The sequence below is a fragment of the Mustelus asterias genome, chromosome 31, assembly GCF_964213995.1.
Source record: "Mustelus asterias chromosome 31, sMusAst1.hap1.1, whole genome shotgun sequence".
NCBI lineage: Eukaryota > Metazoa > Chordata > Chondrichthyes > Carcharhiniformes > Triakidae > Mustelus > Mustelus asterias.
Genome location: NC_135831.1, coordinates 1,802,969 through 1,824,684, shown reverse-complemented (window position 1 = coordinate 1,824,684; position 21,716 = coordinate 1,802,969). Strand labels below are relative to the sequence as shown.

General features: G+C 50.0%; 1 protein-coding gene across 1 annotated transcript in view; it reads right to left on the bottom strand.

The window, feature by feature from the left end:
* The window catches only part of LOC144481712 (uncharacterized), a 240,640-nt gene that overhangs the window by 182,478 nt on the left and 36,446 nt on the right, over positions 1–21,716 (bottom strand). The window lies entirely within an intron of this gene.

Here is a 21,716-nt window from a genome sequence, read left to right as displayed (position 1 = left end):
GAGATGTCACGGCCTTGGAGAAGGTGCAGAGGAGATTTACCAGACTAGTCCCAGTGATGAGGGAGTTCAGTTAATGTGGAGAGACTGGAGAAGCTGGGAGCGTTCTCCCTGGGGCAGAGAAGGGGCGATTTAGTCGAGAGTTTTTATCGAGTAAATAAGGAGAATCTGTTTCTGTTTGGTTTGGGGGTGCGATGGATGTGGTTAGGGGTTCGTAACCAGAGGGGACAGATGTAAGGTAATTGGCAAAATAATCACCAGGGGTGGGGGGGGGGAATGGTGCGAAATTTCAACAGGTAAGTTGCTTTGATCTGGAATACACTGCCTGGAAAGGGGGTTGAGGGGGTGGGGAAAGCAGCGAATGGGACTTAATGGATTGTTTCTTCAAAGAACCAGCACGGGCGCCATGAGCCGAATGGCCTCCTATGCCGTGTAATTCAGTGAAAGGACTGGCACCAGTGATGGTCCTGTAGCCATCAGGATTCTGCCCTTGTGCTTCTTGCAGGTATGGGTGGCACACTGGGTTAGCGCTGCTGCCTCATGGCACCAGGGACCCGGGTTCGAGTCCGGCCTCGGGTCACTGTCTGTGTGGAGTTTGCACGTTCTCCCCGTGTCTGCGTGGGTTTCCTTCCGCAGTCCAAAGATGTGCAGGTTAGGTGGATTGGCCATGCTAAATTGCCCCTTAGTGTCCAAAGATGTGTAGGTTAGGTGGATTGGCCATGCTAAATTGCCCCTTAGTGTCCAAATACCTGCAGGTTAGGGGGATTGGCCATGCCAAATTGCCTCTTAGTGTTCAAAGATGTGCAGGTTAGGTGGATTGGCCATGCTAAATTGTCCCTTGGTGTCCAAAGATGTGCAGGTTAGGTGGATTGGCCATGCTAAATTGCCCCTTAGTGTCCAAAGATGTGTAGGTTAGGTCGGTTTGCCATGCTAAATTGCCCCTTAGTGTCCAAAGATGTGTAGGTTAGGTGGGTTTGCCATGCTAAATTGCCCCTTAGTGTCCAAAGATGTGTAGGTTAGGTCGGTTTGCCATGCTAAATTGCCCCTTAGTGTCCAAAGATGTGTAGGTTAGGTGGGTTTGCCATGCTAAATTGCCCCTTAGTGTCCAAAGATGTGCACGTTAGGTGGATTGGCCATGCTAAATTGCCCCTTAGTGTCCAAAGATGTGCGGGTTAGGGGGATTGGCCATGCTAAATTGCCCCTTAGTGTCCAAAGATGTGCGGGTTAGGGGGATTGGCCATGCTAAATTGCCCCTTAGTGTCCAAAGATGTGCAGGTTAGGGGGATTGGCCGTGCTAAATTGCCCCTTAGTGTCCAAAGACGTGCAGGTTAGGGTGATTGGCCATGCTAAATTGCCCCTTAGTGTCCAAAGATGTGTAGGTTAGGTGGGTTTGCCATGCTAAATTGCCCCTTAGTGTCCAAAGATGTGTGGGTTAGGTGGGTTTGCCATGCTAAATTGCCCCTTAGTGTCCAAAGATGTGTGGGTTAGGTGGGTTTGCCATGGTTAATGTCTGGGACTAGGGGGGTTGGGCCTGGGTAAATTGCTCTTTCTGAGTCGGTGCAGAGGCAATGGACCAAATGGCCTCTTTTTGCACTGTGGGGATTCTATGGTCCCAAAGGGACCAGGTCTCGGATTGTTGGCTGTTTTGACCATTTTGCACACTCTCTGTAATCCTGGTACACTGTATCTGATGTAAACTTCAGTGTTCAGGGTCAAGTTAATTTTACTTGTAGGAAGTGGCTTTCAGTTTCATTTCCTTCTGAATTGCTGTTTACTACACCCAGGACAAGCTGTTGAGCAGGTTAATTCTCTCTGCCCTCGCCCTGATGTGGCTGCTATCTCCTCCTACGTCATGCTTCATCACCACTTGGTGGTGAATGGTGCTGGTGAGTCCTGGCTAACCTGGATAGTCGAGTGCTTCACCAGGGCACCTATAAGATCATTTAAAAGTCTACCATGTGGGACTGGAGTTAGAGGTATATAAAATTCTGAGGATGGAGTGATTTCCTCTTGGGGGTTGAGGGGGCTCCTATTTTAGACAGATATGGGGAAGAATTTCTTCTCTTGGGGAGTTGTTAGTCTGTTGAATTTTCTCACTCAGCAGAGGCCGGCTCGTTGCAAATATTCAAGGCGGAGTTAGATTTTTGATCGACAAGGGAATGAGGAATTATGGGCAACAGGCCACAATTCTCATCCTCTATGATCTTGCTAAATGTTCAAAGAGACTTGGGGGGGTTCAAGTGCATCGAGCTTTAAATAACCACCAACAGGTGCAGAAAATAAGAAGCTTATGGAATGTTGGTCTTTATCAGAGAATCATAGAATCCCTACAGTGCAGAAGGAGGCCATTCGGCCCATTGAGCCTGCACCAATAACAATCCCACCCAGGCCCTATCCCCGTCACCCCACTTCTTTTCCACTAATCCCCCTAACCTACGCATCTCAGGACACTAAGTGGCAATCAAGCATGGCCAATGCACCTAACCCGCACATGTTTGGACTGTGGGAGGAAACCCAAGCAGACACGGGGAGAACGTGTAAAGTCCACACAGACAGTGACCCAAGCCGGGAATCGAACCCGGGTCCCTGGCGCTGTGAGGCAGCAGTGCTAACCCACCGTGCCGCCCGGTATCTCGAGTAGTGGAATATAACGAGGCAGAAGTTATGCTATGGCTATACAAAACCCTGGTTAGACCCCTGGAGCAGATCTGGGCACCACACCTTGGGAAGGATGTATTGGCCTTGGAGGGAGTGCAGCGTAGATTTACAAGAATTTGATGGTTTGAGTTATAAGGGGAGGCTGGATCGACTGGGACTTTCTTCTCTGGGGTGTAGAAGGCTGAGGGGTGATCTTATAGAGGTCTATAAAATAATGAGGGACACAGATCAGTTAGATAGTCAATATCTTTTCCCAAAGGTAGGGGAGTCTAAAACTAGAGGACATAGGTTTAAGGTGAGGGGAGAGATACAAAAGGGTCCAGAGGGGCAATTTTTTCACACAGAGGGTGGTGAGTGTCTGGGACGAGCTGCCAGAGGCAGTAGTAGAGGCGGGTACAATGTTATCTTTTAAAAGCATTTAGACAGTTACATGGGTAAGATGGGTACAGAGGGATATGGGCCAAACGCGGGCAGTTGGAACTAGCTTAGTGGTTTTTTTTTAAAAAAAGGAGCGGCATGAACAAGTTGGGCCGAAGGGCCTGTTTCCATGCTGTGTAAACCTCTGTCTCTATGATACCTGGACTTCAAGGGTTTAATTATGAGAGATTACACAAATTAGACCTGTTTTCTCTCAAACTTAGAAGGTCATCATGGGGTGATCCACTCGAAGTCTCCCAAGATACTAACAGGAAAAGATAGGGTAGATCAATATAAACTATTTTCATTGATTGGAGATTCTAGAACTAGGGGGACATAGTCTAAAAATTAGGGACAGATCGTCCAGGAGAGATGTTGAGGGACACACAAAGGGTGGTAGAGGTGTGGGACCCTCTTCCACAAGAGGCAGTCGATGCTAGATCAGTTGCTGCCTTTAAATCTGTGATAGATGAGTTTCTGTTAAAGCAAAGATATTGAGGGATACGGGCCAAAGGCAGATGTATGGAGTTAGGCCGCACATTAGCCACGATCTCATTAAATGATGGAACAGACTCGATGGGCTGAATGGCCTACTTCTGCTTCTTTTGATTGTCTGTGGATGAGGGGTATCTGCGAACTAGCCAGGCTTTTGCGAAACTCCAGTGGCTGTTCTTGCCGTTGTTCCCGGTCTCCGGCCCACAGTTGGTTGAATTCAGCTTCACGAATCCCCACCGATGCGCTGTGAACACGTGAGCTGAGAGTTCAGGGCCATAAGCCGCACTCTGTACCCTGAGAACAAAATGCTTTCTGTGGGCAGGCAGCAAGTTGGGGAGAGGACAGGCTGTATAATTGTCAGTTCGGTCAGTTCAGAGCGGTGTCAGTTCGAACAGTCAGTGTGTGTGTGTGTGAAATCTTTCCACTCGCGTTACACTGGATGTAAATCCCAGTAACAACAGTCCTTTCCTTGTGTATCTGCAGTGCGTTTTCCACGCTCAAATCATTCACATCCTCACGCAAATTGGAGCGATTGTTTTCTTGTACGTTTGTGATCAGAGAGGTGAAATGGGATTATAGAATTGTCGAATTGCACTGCACTGTTGGCCCATTGTGCCAGTGCTGGCTCTGGATCTATCTCATTATTTCCAATGCAACCGCGCGCCCAGCTCTTCCACCTAAAGTCAAAGAGCCAAGAAAAATACAGCACAGGAACAGGCCCTTCGGCCCTCCAAGCCTGCGCCTCAACTAAAACCGTACGCACTTAGAGTCCGTACCCTTCCATTCCCATTCATCTATTCATAGAATCCCTACAGTGCAAAAGGAGGCCATTCGGCCCATCGAGTCTGCACCGACCACAATCCCACCCAGGCCCCCATCCCCATAACCGTACTTATTTACCCTACTAACCCCCTGACACTGAGGGGCGATGTAGCACGGCCAATCAACCTAACCCGCACATCCTTGGAGGAAACCGGAGCACCCGGAGGAAACCCACGCAGACACGGGGAGAATGTGCAGACTCCACGCAGACAGTGACCCGAGTCGGGTATCGAACCCGGCGCTGGGAGGTAGCAGTGCTAATCACTGTGCCACCGTGCTGCCATATTCGTCTAGATACCCCTCAAGTGCCGCTATTGTACCTGCTCCCACCACCTCCCTGGGCAGCGCGTTCCAGACATTCACTATCCTCTGTTTAAAAAAAACTTACCTCGTACACCTCCTCTAAACTTTTCCCCACGCGCCTTAATCCTACGTCCCCTAGTACTTGATTTTTCCACATTGGGACAAAGCTTCTGACTATCCACTCTGTCCATGCCACTCATAATCTTGTGGACCTCTATCAGGGTGCCCCTGAGAACAAACCGAGTTTCTCCAACCTCTCCTCATAGATAATACCCTCCTTACCAGGCAACATCCGGGTAAACCCTCGTCACACCCCACTTGGAGTACTGTGCTCAGTTCTGGTCGCCTCATTACAGGAAGGATGTGGAAAAGATTGAAAGGGTGCAGAGGAGATTTACAAGGATGTTGCCTGGATTGAGTGGCATGCCTTATGAGGATAGGCTGAGGGAGCTCGGTCTTTTCTCCTTGGAGAGACGTAGGATGAGAGGAGACCTAATAGAGGTGTATAAGACGTTGAGAGGCATAGATCGGGTGGACTCTCAGAGGCTTTTTCCCAGGGTGGAAATGGCTGCTACGAGAGGACACAGGTTTAAGGTGCTGGGGCGGGTAGGTACAGGGGAAATGTTAGGGGGAAGTTTTTCGCACAGAGGGTGGTGGGCGAGTGGAATCGGCTGCCGTCAGTGGTGGTGGAGGCGAACTCAATAGGGTCTTTTAAGAGACTCCTGGATGAGTACATGGGACTTAATAGGATGGAGGGTTATAGGTAGGTCTAGAAGGTAGGGACGTGTTCGGCACAATTTGTGGGCCGAAGGGCCTGTTTGTGCTGTAGTTTTTCTATGTTTCTAAACCTCTTCTGTACCCTCTCCAAAGCCTCCACATCCTTCTGGTAGTGTGGTGACCAGAATTGAACGCAATCTTTCAAATGAGGCTCAACTAAGGTTCTGTACAGCTGCAGCATGACCTGCTAATTTTTAAACTCAGTGCCCCGGCCGATGAAGGCAAGCATGTTGTATGCCTTCTTGACTACCCTCTCCACCTGCATTGCCACTTTCAGTGATCGGTGGGCATGTACGCCCAGATCCCTCTGCCTACCTGAAAGCCCTCGAACTTTCCTTTGCTTCAAGGAATTCATCCAATTCCCTTTTGAAAGTTATGATTGATCTGCTCACACCATCCTTCCAGTGGTAAATGAGGAAATTAGAATTTAACGCCCAGGCAACTGAAGGCTTGGCTGCCAATTGGCGAGTGATTGGGAATTTGCAGGGGGGCTGGTCCCGGCATCTCCGGGCTGGTCAGGCAGGAGCCCCGGGATCAGTGAGGCTGCGTGGGCCTGAGTGCCAGGATCTCCGAAGCTCCTTCGACAGCACCTGCCAAACCCACGACCTCTGCCATCTAGTAGGGTAAGAGCAGCAGAAACCTGGGAACACCACCACCTGGAGGTTCCCCTCCAAGTCACTGATCATCCTGACTTGGAAATATACATTGGCCGTTCCTTCACTGTCTCTGGGTCAATATTCTGGAACTCCCTCCCTAACGGCACTGTGGGTGTTACCTACGCCATACGTACTGCAGCGGGTACAAGAAGGCAGCTCACCTGAATGACAACTAGGGATGGCCAATAAATGCTGACCCAGCCAGCGACGCCCACATCCCATGAAGGAATGGAGTAGGCCATTCAGCCCCGTGAGCCTGCTTTGATCTTCTAGCTCAACTTTCCGCACTACTCCCATCTCTCAATATCTTCAATATCCAGAAATCTGTCGACCTCTGTCTTGAACATCCTTAACTATATTGAGCCTACACAGCCTTCAGGAGTAGAGAATTCCAAAGATTTACCACCACCTGACTGAAGAAATTCCTCCTCATCTCAGTCCTAAATTGGCCGTCTCTTATTCTCAGACTGTGTCCCCTTGTTCTAGATCCACACACACACCCCTCCGTCCCAGCCAGAGAAACATCCTGCGTCTAGTCTGTGAGAATTTTATATTCTTCACCGGGTCACCCCGCATTCTTCTAAACTCCAGAGACTCCAGGCCCAGTCTCCTCAATCTCCCCACAGGACAATGCACCATCCCAAGGATCAGTCCAGTGAACACATTGCACTTCCTTTGTGGCAGGTTTATTGTTCGGTAAGGAGACCAAAACTGTACCCAAGACTTAAAAGTTTATTTATTTGTCACAAGTAAGGCTTACATTAACACTGCAATGAAGCTACTGTGAAATTCACACTCCGGCGCCTGTTCGGGTCAATGCACCCTAACCAGCAGGCCTTCCAGACTGGGAGGAAACCGGAGCACCCGGAGGAAAACCCACGCAGACACGGGGAGAACGTGCAAACTCCGCACAGACAGTGACCCCAAGCCGGGAATCAAACCCAGGTCCCTGGCGCTGTGAGGCAGCAGTGCTAACCACTGTGTCACCATGCCGCCTGTACTTTGGGTGCAGTGTTATCACCAGGGCTCCGCACAATTGCAGCAACTCTTCCTGTGGTTGGCACTGCTGCCTCACAGCGCCAGGGACCCAGGTTCAATTCCAGCCTCAGGTGTGGAGTTTGCATGTTCTTTCCGTGTTCTGCGAGGATTTCCTCTGGGTGTTCCAGTTGCCTCCCACAGTCCAAGGATGTGTGGGTTAGGTGGATTGGCCATGCTAAATTGTCCCTTAGTGTCCAAAGATGTGTAGGTTAGGGGGATTGGCCATGCTAAATTGCCCCTTCGTGTCCAAAGATGTGCAGGTTAGGTGGATTGGCCATGCTAAATTGCTCCTTAGTGTCCAAAGATGTGTAAGTTAGGGGGATTGGCCGTGCTAAATTGCCCCTTAGTGTCCAAAGATGTGCACGTTAGGTGGATTGGCCGTGCTAAATTGCCCCTTAGTGTCCAAAGATGTGTGGGTTAGGTGGATTGGCCATGCTAAATTGCCCCTTAGTGTCCAAAGATGTGTAGGTTAGGTGGATTGGCCATGCTAAATTGCCCCTTAGTGTCCAAAGATGTGTGGGTTAGGTGGATTGGCCATGCTAAATTGCCCTTAGTGTCCAAAGATGTGTGGGTTAGATGGATTGGCCATGCTAAATTGCCCCTCAGTGTCCAAAGATGTGTAGGTTAGGTGGGATTGGCCATGCTAAATTGTCCCTTAGTGTCCCAGGATGTGTGGATTAGGGGGATTAGCCGGGTAAATGTGTGGGGTTCACAGGGATAGAGCAGGACGCTCCGTCAAAGACTCGGTACAGACTCAATGGGCTGAATGGCCTCCTGCACTGTGATTCTGTGACTCTTTCCTCCGATACTCAAATCCTCTTGCAGTAAACATAACATTTGGATAAGTACATGGATGGGAAAGGACTGGAGGGCCAGATGTGGGCAGTTGGGACTAGCTGGGAGGGCACCATGGTCGGCTAGGACTGATTGGGCTGAAGGGCCTGTTTCCGTGCAGTGTTGCTCTGACTCTGGAGGCCAGCGTCCCATTGGCCATTAATTGCTTGCTGCACCTGGGTGTTCGCTTTCACTGACGTCTGGACAAGGTCCCTCAGTATTGCAAGCTGCCACATTGTTTGTACCGGGGTTGGACTTTCCCTGTATTCTTTGTCCCTGCATGTTTGAGAACATCTAATCGAATCTCGGCACCCCCATTGCAGATTGGTCAGGTGGATGTCAGCAGGGATAGAGAGCAGCAGAAAATATTGTCTGGGTTTTGGAAGTGGGGTGGGTTCAATTTCATCACCATTTCACTGGATCCGCTCTACAATCGGAGGCCGTTTGCAGCAGAGTTTCAAAATTCTCCCGCTGTTTTGTGTGTAGAAGTGTTCCCTAACTTCACTCCTGAAAGACCTGCCCCTTAGCACTAGACCGTGAATATAGAGAAACTACCTGTTCCGTTTAAAACCTTGTAACGTTCGATCAAACTGTTCCTTGGGTTATTGGATAGGCACATGGAGCACACCAGGATGATAGGGAGTGGGATAGCTTGATCTTGGTTTCAGATAAAGCTCGGCACAACATCGTGGGCCGAAGGGCCTGTTCTGTGCTGTACTGTTCTATGTTCTATAACCATCGAAATTCCAGGGAATGCAACCTTAGTTTGTGTAGTCTTTTCCTCCTCATAGAATCCCTACAGTGCAGAAGGGGCCTTTCGGCCCATCGAGCCTGCACCAGCAACAATCCCACCCAGGCCCTATCCCCGTAACCCCCTGCTACTCCCCCTGATACTAAGAGGCAACTCTGCGTGGCCAATCGACCATCTTTGGAGTGTGGGAGGAAACCCACGCAGACACGGGGGAGAACGTGCAAACTCCACACAGACAGTGACTCGAGGCTGGAATCGAACCCGGGTCCCTGGTGCTGTGAGGCAGCAGTGCTAACCACCGTGCTGCGAAACTTGAGCTATGCTCATTAATGGCGGAAAGGAACGCTACGTTATCCATTCATTGCAGCTGTGTGAATGTGACGGCATTGTACAGCCCAGAACATCTGGCTGTGGAGAGGGTGGGCGGCCTTAACAAACGGGATTTTATTATTTACAGGGTGTGGGTGTCGCTGGCCGGGACAACATTTATTACCCATCCCTAATTGCCCCTCGAGAAGGTGGTGGTGAGCCGTGCTGCCTTGGGCGTTGCTTCCTTCCCGGCCATTCACCTGCTTGCGAATTGTCCCACAACTTGATGGTTCAGCATGAGAGACCATTGGATGATTCATTCGGAGGAAAGGATGCACCGTGATGGTGTTTTCCTCAAAGCTTTGTCCCCCGCAGATTTAATGAAAGTTGTACAGTTTGTAACACAGAAACAGCCCATTCGGCCCTTCTGTTCCACCTGAACCTCCTCCCACCCCTTTCCATCTCCCCTGTCAGAATGTCCTTCTATTCCATTCCCCCTCGTGCGTTTATCCAGATTCCCCTTAAGTGTCTCTACTATTCATCTCGACCACTCTCTGAGAAAGCGAGTTACACATTAAGTCCCATATTCCCCCCCCCGCCCTGCTTCCCCGCCCCCCCAGTGGGAGCGAGTCCCGCATTCTCCCTGTCCCCCCAGTGGGAGCGAGTCCCGCATTCTCCCTGTCCCCCCAGTGGGAGCGAGTCCCGCATTCTCCCTGTCCCCCCAGTGGGAGCGAGTCCCGCATTCTCCATGTCCCCCCAGTGGGAGCGAGTCCCGCATTCTCCCTGTCCCCCCAGTGGGAGCAAGTCTAACATTGTCCCCCCGCAAATGGGAGTGAGTCCCGCATTTCCGCCCCCCCATAGAAAAATTACAGCACAGAAGGAGGCCATTCAGTCCATCTTGTTCAATGCTGCCCGAGGACTCCCGGGTGCCATTTCTAATCCCACCTTCTTCCACCTGGCCCATAGACCTGTAGCTTAATGCATGGAAGGTGCAGTCCTATAGTAGAATGCTGTACCAGTGAATGAAATGTAATGTGTGGCTATTTTCAATAAACGTCTTGTCTGAAATATCTTTGTGATTTGTATTATTTCAAAGCCACCAACAACCTTGACGCAGAATTGAATGATTATGGCAAATAAGCACACTCATGTTATCCTCGGGCATACAGCTCCAGTGGCCTGGTTTGATTCTGTACTGCCTTTTCCAGCATGCCCAGGCCCAGCTTAGAGCTCCATCCTGTGGAGCAGGGTTCCAAGCAGCAGGGGCCCAGCTCGGAGCTCCATCCTGTGGAATAGGGCTCCAACCAAGCAGCAGGAGCCCAGCTCGGAGCTCCATCCTGTGGAGCAGGGTTCCAAGCAGCAGGGGCCCAGCTCGGAGCTCCATCCTGCGGAGTAGGGCTCCAAGCGGGAACGAGGTAAGGAACATTGACATTTTTAATCTTGTTGTTTGTGAATGGCGATTTGACTTTTCAAAGCAAAGCAAATCTAGTGGCTCCCTCAGTTCACACAGAAGATAAGGACTTTGCTGTGTTTGGCATCGAGCCATGGAGACGGAGATCCCAATCTGTCTAAATTAGCTGATCTTAGAATCTGTACCGTGCAGAAAGAGGCCATTTGGCCCATCCAGCCTGCATCGCTGACAATCCCACCAGGCCCTAACCCCACATGTTTACCCTGCTAATCCCCTGACATTGAGCAGTTTAGCATAGCCAATCCACCTAACCTGCATATCTTTAAACACTAAGGGGCAATTTAGCATTGCCAATCCACCTAACCTGCTCATCTTTGGACACTACGGGGCAATTTAGCACGGCCAATCCCCCTAACCTGCACATCTTTGGACACTAAGGGGCAATTTACCATGGCCAATCCACCTAACCTGCACATCTTTGGACACTAAGGGGCAATTTAGCATAGCCAATCCACCTAACCTGCACATCTTTGGAGTGTGTGGGGAAACTGGAGCACCCGGAGGAAAGCCACGCAGACATGGGGGGGGACGTGCAAACTTCACACAGTCACCTGAGGCCAGAATTGAACCCAGGTCCTTGCCACTCTGAGGCAGCAATGCTGATCACTGTGCTGCTCACTGAGACCCGAGTATGGTCCGCACAGTTGGCGTAGGTGCTCCCTTGATTAACAAGGAAAGGAAATAGTGATTGATTCCAACCTCGATCTCTGTGCTTCCCTCCTTTCCCCATTTTAATGCAAGGATAGGGCTGGCACAGTGGTTAGCATTGCTACAGTTCAATTCCTGGCTTGGGTCACTGCGGAGTCCGCATGTTCTCCCCGTGTCTGCGTGGGTTTCCTCCGGGTGCTCTGGTTTCCTCCCACAATCCAAAAGACGTGCTGGTTATGTGGACTGGCCATGCTAATTTCTCCCTCGGTGTTACCCGAACAGGCGCCAGAGTGTGGCTTCATTGCAGTGTTAATGTAAGCCTACTTGTAACACTAATAAATAAACTTTAAATAAAAGGATTGCCGTGTGATAAAGCAGACTATAGTTGAATATCTTGCCAACACTACATCTTTGGCTCATTTGAAAAATAGTCATTCGGAGGAATTTCTGGGGCTGTATTCCAATTAGATAGAAACATAGAAAATAGGAGCAGGAGAAGGCCCTTCGAACCTGCTCCACCATTCATCACCATCATGGCTGATCATCCAACTCAATAGCCTAATCCTGCTTTCTCCCCATAACCTTTGATCCCATTCGCCCCCAAGTGCTATATCCAGCCGCCTCTTGAATACATTCAATGTTTTGGCATCAACTACTTCCTGTGGGAATGAATTCCACAGACTCACCACTCATTGGGTGATCTTTTATTTAAAGTTTATTTATTAGTGTTACAAGTAGGCTTACATTAACACTGCAATGAAGTTACTGCGAAAATCCCCTAGTCGCCACACTCTGGCGCCTGTTCGGGTAACACTGAGGGAGAATTTAGCACGGCCAATCCACCCTAACCAGCACGTCTTTCGGACTGTGGGAGGAAACCGGAACACCTCATGGAGTCATAGAGGTTTACAGCATGGAAATAGGCCCTTCGGCCCAACTTGTCCATGCCGCCCTTTTTTTTTAAACCCCTAAGCTAATCCCAATTGCCTACATTTGGCCCATATCCCTCTATACCCATCGTACCCATGTAACTATCAAAATGCTTTTTAAAAGATAAAATTGTACCCGCCTCTACGACTACCTCTGGCAGCTCGTTCCAGACACTCACCACCATCTGTGTGAAATAATAAGACCATAAGACATAGGAGCGGAAGTAAGGCCATTCGGCCCATCGAGTCCACTCCACCATTCAATCATGGTTGATTTCAACTCCATTTACCCGCTCTCTCCCCATAGCCCTTAATTCCTCGAGAAATCAAGAATTTATCAATTTCTGTCTTGAAGACGCTCAACGTCTCGGCCTCCACAGCCCTCTGTGGCAATGAATTCCACAGACCCACCACTCTCTGGCTGAAGAAATTTCTCTTCATCTCTGTTCTAAAGTGACTCCCTTTTATTCTAAGGCTGTGCCCCCGCGTCCTAGTCTCCCCTGCTAATGGAAACAACTTCCCTACGTCCATCCTATCTAAGCCGTTCATTATCTTGTAAGTTTCTATTAGATCTCCCCTCAACCTCCTAACCTCCAATGAATATAATCCCACGATCCTCAGACGTTCATCGTATGTCAGGCCTACCATTCCTGGGATCATCCGTGTGAATCTCCGCTGGACCCGCTCCAGTGCCAGTATGTCCTTCCTGAGGTGTGGGGCCCAAAATTGCTCACAGTACTCCAAATGGGGCCTAACCAGTGCTTTATAAAGCCTCAGAAGTACATCCCTGCTTTTGTATTCCAAGCCTCTTGAGATAAATGACAACATTACATTTGCTTTCTTAATTACGGACTCAACCTGCAAGTTTACCTTTAGAGAATCCTGGACTAGGACTCCCTCTGGACCCTTTTGTATCTCTCCCCTCTCACCTTAAACCTATGCCCTCTAGTTTTAGACTCCCCTACTTTTGGGAAAAGATATTGACTACCTTCTCTATGTCCCTCATTATTTTATAGACCTCGATAAGGTCACCCCTCAGCCTCCTACGCTCCAGAGAAAAAAGTCCCAGTCTATCCAGCCTCCTTATAACTCAATCCATCAAGTCCCGGTAGCATCCTAGTAAATCTTTTCTGCACTCTTTCTAGTTTAATAATATCCTTTCTATAATAGGGTGACCAGAATTGCACACAGTATTCCAAGTGTGGCCTTACCAATGTCTTGTACAACTTCAACAAGACGTCCCAACTCCTGTATTCAATGTTCTGACCGATGAAACCAAGCATGCCAAATGCCTTCTTCACCACTCTGTCCACCTGTGACTCCACTTTCAAGGTGCTATGAACATGTACCCCTAGATCTCTTTGTTCTGTAACTCTCCCCAACGCCCTACCATTAACTGAGTAAGTCCTGCCCTGGTTCAATCTACCAAAATGCATCACCTCGCATTTGTCTAAATTAAACTCCATCTGCCATTCGTCAGCCCATTGACCCAATTGATCAAGATCCCGCTGCAGTTGGAGATAACTTTCTTCACTGTCCACTATGCCACCAATCTTGGTGTCATCTGCAAACTTTCTAACCAATGCCCCCTGATGCGCTATCAATAAGGCGAAAGACTACCGGTGTGCCAATACAAGTGTAGGCTTTTATTCACAACAGAATCAGGAGCAGATCCCAACAAATAACCAACCTGGACTGAACAAGGGGGAGGAGACAGCCACCTTTATACGAGGTGCCGAGGGGAGGAACCAAACTGGAAGGGGATGTGTCCAGGTATGACAAGCACTCACAACGGTGGTCCATATAGGACAAAGGCACAACTGAGGTCCACCACACCCCCTATATTCTCATCCAAATCATTAATATAAATGACAAATAACAGTGGGCCCAGCACTGATCCCTGAGGCACCCCGCTGTTCACAGGCCTCCAGTTTGAAAAACAACTCTCTACAACCACCCCACAGAAGCTAATTTTGTATCCATTTAGATACCTCACTTTGGATCCCATCAGATTTAACTTTATGCAACAACCTACCATACGCTACCTTGTCAAAGGCCTTGCTAAAGTTCCCGGAGGAAACCCACGCAGACACGGGGAGAACGTGCAGACTCTCGGGACCCCAGCCGTAGATTGAACCGTAGCAGGGCTAACCACTGTGCCAGCCCTATCCTCGCACCTCATGTGGTAATGAATTCCACCACTCTCTGGGTGAAGAAATGTCTCCTCACCTCCGTCCTAAATGGTCTACCCCGAATCCTCAGACTGTGACCCCCTGGTTCTGGACTCCCCCCACCCACCATCGGGAACATCCTCCCTGCGTCTAGTCCTGTTAGAATTTTATAAGCCTCTACGAGATACCCCCTCCCCGCTCCCTCATTCGTCTGAACTCCAGTGAAAACAATCCTAACCTCGCCAATCAAAGATGAGGGCGGCGGGGCGAAGATTGGGAAGGAATTAATTTATTTAAAAATGGATTTAAAGTTCAGCCAATGGAGTAATGATGGTGTGAGCTGGACGGCCGGCTCCAGGCCTTGATTATGTGAGAGTATGGAGCAACACAACAGTCACGTGGTCCACTGAAAGAACACCACAGCCTGACTGCTCTGACCTAGAAATTCTAACGCCCACAGCTCTCCTTGCCTTTACAGCTATCTTTATTCTGAGGCAGCGAATTTGCAGGATACGTTTTGTTCGCCCAGCACATTGTCATGGTTGTAGAATGCACTCCACATTTCAGTAAACTTCATTAACCCTAAAACTGTCGGTCTTGAGAAGGGAAGAGGGGGAGGCGGCCTGTAAAAAATATTAAAACTGATGCCCCAAAACAAGGGGAGCCTTCGACAGCTCCTTTCTTAAGAACCAGGAGCAGGAGTGGGCCATCTGGTCCCCTCGAGGCCTGCTCCGCCGTTCAATAAGATCGTGGCTGATCTTTTCGTGGACTCAGCTCCACTTACCTGCCCGCTCACCGTAACCCTTAATTCCTTTACTGTTCAAAAATCTATCTATCCTTGCCTTAAAAACATTCAATGAGGTAGCCTCAACTGCTTCACTGGGCAGGGAATTCCACAGATTCACAACCCTTTGTGTGAAGAAGTTCCTCCTCAACTCAGTCCTAAATCTGCTTCCCCTTATTTTGAGGCCATGCCCCCTCGTTCTAGTTTCACCCGCCAGTGGAAACAACTTCCCTGCTTCTATCTTATCTATTCCCTTCATAATCTTATATGTTTCTCATAGAAATCATAGAATCATAGAAACCCTACAGTGCAGAAAGAGGCCATTCGGCCCATCGAGTCTGCACCGACCACAATCCCACCCAGGCCCTACCCCTACATATTTTATCCACTAATCCCTTTAACCTACGCATCTCAGGAAACTAAGGGGCAATTTTATCATGGCCAATCAACCTAACCCGCACATCTTTGGACTGTGGGAGGAAACTGGAGCACCCGGAGGAAACCCACGCAGACATGGGGAGAATGTGCAAACTCCACACAGATGGTGACCCAAGCCAGGAATCGAACCCAGGTCCCTGGAGCTGTGAAGCAGCAGTGCTAACCCACTGTGCTACCGTGCCGCCATAAGATCTCCCCTCATTCTTCTGAATTCCAATGAGTATAGCCCCAGTCTACTCAGTCCCTCCTCATAAGCCAACCCTCCCAACTCTGGAATCAACCTAGTGAATCTCCTCTGCACCCCCTCCAGTGCCAGTTTATCCTTTCTCATGTAAGGAGACCAAAACTGTACACAGTACTCCAGGTGTGGCCTCACCAGCACCTTATACAGCTGCAACATAACCTCGCTGTTTTTAAACTCCATCCCTCTCGCAATGAAGGACAAAATTCCATTTGCCTTCTTAATTACCTGCTGCACCTGCAAACCAACTCCCTGAGATTCCTGCACAAGGACACCCAGGTCCCTCTGCACAGCAGCATGCTGCAATTTTTTACCATTTAAATAATAGTCCATTTTGCTGTTATTCCTGCCAAAATGGATGACCTCACATTTACCAACATTGTACTCCATCTGCCAGACCCTCGCCCACTCACTTAGACTATCTGTATCCCTTTGCAGACTTTCAGCATCCTCTGCACACTTTGCTCTGCCACCCATCTTAGTGTCATCTGCGAATTTTGACACACTGCACTTGGTCCCCAACTCCAAATCATCTATGTCATCTTTCGCGATCTGTAGATGCCTCACGCTGCTTCACAGCCAATGACGCCCTGTCGAAGCCTAATCACAGCCGTGATGCACTCTGCACTCTCTCCTTTCCTTCTCTATGAACGGTATGCTTTGTCTGCACAGCCCGCAAGAAACAATACTTTTCACTGTAAATACATGTGACAATAAATCAAATCAAATGTAGAACATGCATTTGTGCACAGCAAGATCCCACAAATATCCTATTTTTAGGAGTTGACTGAGGGCTAACTATTAACTAACTATTGGGGCGGCACAGTGGGTTAGCACTGCTGTCTCAAAGCTCCAGGGACCCGGGTTCGATTCCCAGCCTCGGGTCACTGTCTGTGTGGAGTCTGCACGTTCTCCCCATGTCTGCGTGGGTTTCCTCCGGGTGCTCCGGTTTCCTCCCACAGTCCGAAAGATGTACTGGTTAGGGTGCATTGACCCGAACAGGTGCCGGAGTGTGGCGACTAGGGGAATTTCACAGTAACTTCATTGCAATGTTAATGTAAGCCTTATTGGTGACTAATAAATAAACTTTAACATAGAAACCAGAAGCAGAAGGAGGCCATTCGGCCCTTTGAGCCTGCTCCGCCATTCATTGTGATAGTGGCTGATCATCAAATTCAATATCCTGATCCCCGCTTCCCCCCCATATCCCTCGATCCCTTTAGCCCCAAGAGCGATATCTAATTCCTTCCTGAAATCACACAACGTTTTGGCCTCAACTACTTTCTGTGGGAGTGAATTCCACACATTCACCACCCTCTGGGTGAAGAAATTTCTCTTCACCCCAGTCCTAAAAGACCCTCAAACTATGACCCCTAGGCACGGTGGTTACCGCTGCTGCCTCACAGCGCCAGGGACCCGGGATCAATTCCGGCCTCAGGTCACTGTGTGGAGTTTGCACGTTCTCCCCGTGTCTGCGTGGGTTTCTTCGGGGTGCTCCGGTTTCCTCCCGCAGTCCGAAAGACCTGCTGGTTAGGTGGATTGGCCCGTGCTAAATTGACCCTTAGTGTCAAGGGGATTAGCAGGGTAAATGTGTGGGGTTATGGGAGTAGGGCCTGTGTGGGATTGTGGTCAGGACAGACTCGATGGGCTGAATGGCCTCCTTCTGTACTGTAGGGATTCTATGATCGTTCTGGACTCGCCCACCATCAGGAACATCCTTTCTGAATCTACCCTGTCTAATCCTGTTAGAATTTTATAAGTTTCTATGAGATCCCCCCTCTCACTCTTCTAAACTCCTGTGAATATAATTCTAACCGACTTAGTCTCTCCTCATATGACAGACCTGCCATCCCAGGAATCAGCCTGGTAAACCTTCGCTGTACTCCCTCCATAGCAAGGGCATCCTTCCTCAGGACACTTGTAATTATTGTCTTCAGTGGAGTCACAGGTGGACAGAGTGGTGAAGAAGGCATTCGGCATGCTTGGTTTCATCGGTCAGAACATTGAATACAGGAGTTGGGACGTCTTGTTGAAGTTGTACAAGACATTGGTAAGGCCACACTTGGAATACTGTGCGCAGTTCTGGTCAGCCTATTATAGAAAGGATATTATTAAACTAGAAAGAGTGCAGAAAAGATTTACTAGGATGCTACCGGGACTTGATGGATTGAGTTATAAGGAGAGGCTGGATAGACTGGGACTTTTTTCTCTGGAGCGTAGGAGGCTGAGGGGTGATCTTATAGAGGTCTATAAAATAATGAGGGGCACAGATCAGCTAGATAGTCAATATCTTTTCCCAAAGTTAGGGGAGTCTAAAACTAGAGGGCATAGGTTTAAGGTGAGAGGGGAGAGATACAAAAGTGTCCAGAGGGGCAATTTTTTCACACAGAGGGTGATGAGTGTCTGGAATGAGCTGCCAGAGGCAGTAGTAGAGGTGGGTACAATTTTGTCTTTTAAAAAGCATTTAGACAGTTACATGGGGAAGATGGGTATAGAGGGATATGGGCCAAATGTGGGCAATTGGGATTAGCTTAGGGGTTTTTAAAAAAAAATAAGGGCGGCATGGACAAGTTGGGCCGAAGGGCCTGTTTCCATGCTGTAAACCTCTATGGCTCTATGGCACTGACGAAGTGTCCCATTAACTGCATGCATAGGTTAGGGTCCAGAATGGTGGAGGTAGGTTCAATTCAAGCATTCCCAAGGGAATTAGACTGTTATTTGCAAAGGAAGAATGTGCAGAGTTAGAACATAGAACATAGAAAAACTACAGCACAAACAGGCCCTTCAGCCCACAAGTTGCGCCGGTCGTGTCCCTACCTACCTAGGCTTATAAATAGACCTACCTATAACCCTCAATCCTATTCAGTCCCATGTACTCATCCAGAAGTCTCTTAAAAGACCCTATTGAGTTTGCCTCCACCACCACTGACGGCAGCCGATTCCACTCGCCCACCACCCTCTGTGTGAAAAACTTCCCCCTGACATCTCCTCTGTACCTACCCCCCAGCACCTTAAACCTGTGTCCTCTCGTAGCAGCCATTTCCACCCTGGGAAAAAGCCTCTGAGAGTCCACCCGATCTATACCTCTCAACATCTTGTACACCTCTATCAGGTCACCTCTCATCCTTCGTCTCTCCAAGGAGAAAAGACCGAGCTCCCTCAGCCAATCCTCATAAGGCCTGCCACTCAATCCAGGCAACATCCTTGTAAATCTCCTCTGCACCCTTTCAATCTTTTCCACATCCTTCCTGTAATGAGGCGACCAGAACTGAGCACAGTACTCCAAGTGGGGTCTGACGAGGGTCTTATATAGCTGCATCATTATCCCCGGACTTCTAAACTCAATCCCTCGATTGATAAAGGCCAGCACACCATACGCCTTCTTAACCACCTCCTCCACCTGTGGGGCCGATTTTAGAGTCCTATGGACCCGGAGCACATGAAGCTGTTTGATTCTCCCTCCAAAATGGCCGAGTGAGACACTCAATTCAAGGGGCAATTAGCCATGGGCAACAGGTGCTGGGCCCAGCCCAGTGACGCCCACAGCCGGTGAAAGAATTGAAAAAAAACAACTTATCCCCGACCTTACTGCGTAGCTGTCTTGGTGGTTATTAGAATCTTGTCTACCTCAGTAACCTCTGTTCTGAATCTTATGCAAAGAGTATACATGGAGTTACACAGAGTTTACAGCACAGAAACTAGCTATATTGACAATCTGTGCCAGTGTTAAGGTTCCGCATGGTCTTGCTCCATCAGTCCATCCTATCCCTTTCTCCCTGATGTGGATACCGCTACACTGTTCGCCTCAACTCCATTCCCTGTGGTAGCAAGTTCCACATTTTCCCCACTCTCTGGGTAAAGGAAATATTTCCTGAAATCCTAGTAGATTTATTATTCACTATCTTATATTTATCCCATAAGACATAGGAGCAGAATTAGGCCACTCGGCCCATCGAGTCTGCTCCGCCATTCAATCATGGCTGATACTTTTCTCATCCCCATTCTCCTGCCTTTTCCCCATAACCCCTGACCCCCTTATCAATCAAGAACCGATCTATCTCTGTCTTAAAGACACTCAATGACCCGGCCTCCACAGCCTTCTGCGGCAAAGAGTTCCACAGATTCACCACCCTCTGGCTGAAGAAATTCCTCCTCATCTCGGTTCTAAAGGAGCGTCCCTTCAGCCTGAGGTTGTGCCTCTGGTTCTAGTTTTTCCTAATAGTGGAAACATCCTCTCCACGTCCACTCTATCCAGGCCTCGCCGTATCCTGTAAGTTTCAATAAGAACAAACAAAGAACAGTACAGTACAGGAAACAGGCCCTTCGGCCCTCCAAGCCTGTGCCGCTCATTGGTCCAACTAGACCATTCGCTTGTAGCCCTCCATTCCCAGACTGCTCATGTGTCACGGGCATTCGGCCTCTGATATTCGGGTAAGCGTTCTCCAAGGCGGCCTTCACGACACACGACAGCGCAGAGTCGCTGAGCAGAAACTGATAGCCAAGTTCCGCACACATGAGGACGGCCTCAACCGGGATATTGGGTTCATGTCACACTATTTGTAACCCCCACAGCTTGCCTGGACTTGCAGAATTTCACTGGCTGTCTTGTCTGGAGACAATACACATCTCTTTAGCCTGTCTTGATGCTCTCTCCACTCACATTGTCTGTACCTTTAGGACTTGATTAGCTGTAAGTATTCGCATTCCAACCATTATTCATGTAAATTGAGTCTGTGTCTTTATATGCCCTGTTTGTGAACAGAATTCCCACTCACCTGAAGAAGGAGCTTAAGGCTCCGAAAGCTTGTGTGGCTTTTGCTACCAAATAAACCTGTTGGACTTTAACCTGGTGTTGTTAAACTTCTTACTGTGTTTACCCCAGTCCAACGCCGGCATCTCCACATCATGTCAGGGGATTAGCAGGATAAATATGTGGGGTTATTGGGATGGGGTCTGGGTGGGATTGTTATCCGTGCAGGCTCGATGGGCTGAATGGCCACCTTCTGCACTGTAGGGATCCTAAGATTCTATAAATTGGTTAGTGTCAGAAATAGGTCTGAGATGGGGCGGCATGGGTTTCCTCCCACACTCCTTAGTGTCCAAAGATGTGCGGGTTAGGGTCCATTGACCGTGCTAAATCCTCCCTCAGTGTTACCCGAACAGGCGCCGGAGTGTAGCGACTGGGGGATTTTTCACAGTAACTTCATTGCAGTGTTAATGTAAGCCTAATTGTGACACTAATAAATAAGCTTCAAAACTTGATGGGTGACCATCACTCTACGAAGGGTCACATTGGGTGGCACAGTGGTCAGCACTGCTGCTTCACAGCTCCAGGGACCAGGGTTCGATTCCCGGCTCGGGTCACTGTCTGTGTGGAGCAACCCCCTCCAGCCCAGCCCCTCACCCCCTCCAGCCCAGCCCCTCCCCCCTCCAGCCCAGCCCTCCCCCCCTCCAGCCCAGCCCCCTCCCCCCTCCAGCCCAGCCCCTCCCCCCCTCAGCCCAGCCCCTCCCCCCTCCAGCCCAGCCCCTCCCCCCTCCAGCCCAGCCCCTCCCCCCTCAGCCCAGCCCCACCCTCCCCTCCAGCCCAGCCCCTCCCCCCTCCAGCCCAGCCCCTCCCCCCCTCCAGCCCACCCCCCTCCCCCCTCCAGCCCACCCCCTCCCCCCCTCCAGCCCACCCACTCCCCCCTCCAGCCCAGCCCCTCCCCCGCTCCAGCCCAGCCCCTCCCCCTCCAGCCCACCCCCTCCCCCTCCAGCCCAGCCCCTCCCCCCCTCCAGCCCACCCCCTCCCCTCCAGCCCAGCCCCTCGCCCCCTCCAGCCCACCCCCTCCCCCTCCAGCCCAGCCCCTCCCCCCTCCAGCCCACCCCCTCCCCCCCTCCAGCCCACCCCCTCCCCCCCTCCAGCCCACCCCTCCCCCCTCCAGCCCAGCCCCTCCCCCCTACAGCCAGCCCCTCCCCCCCTCTAGCCCAGCCCCTCCCC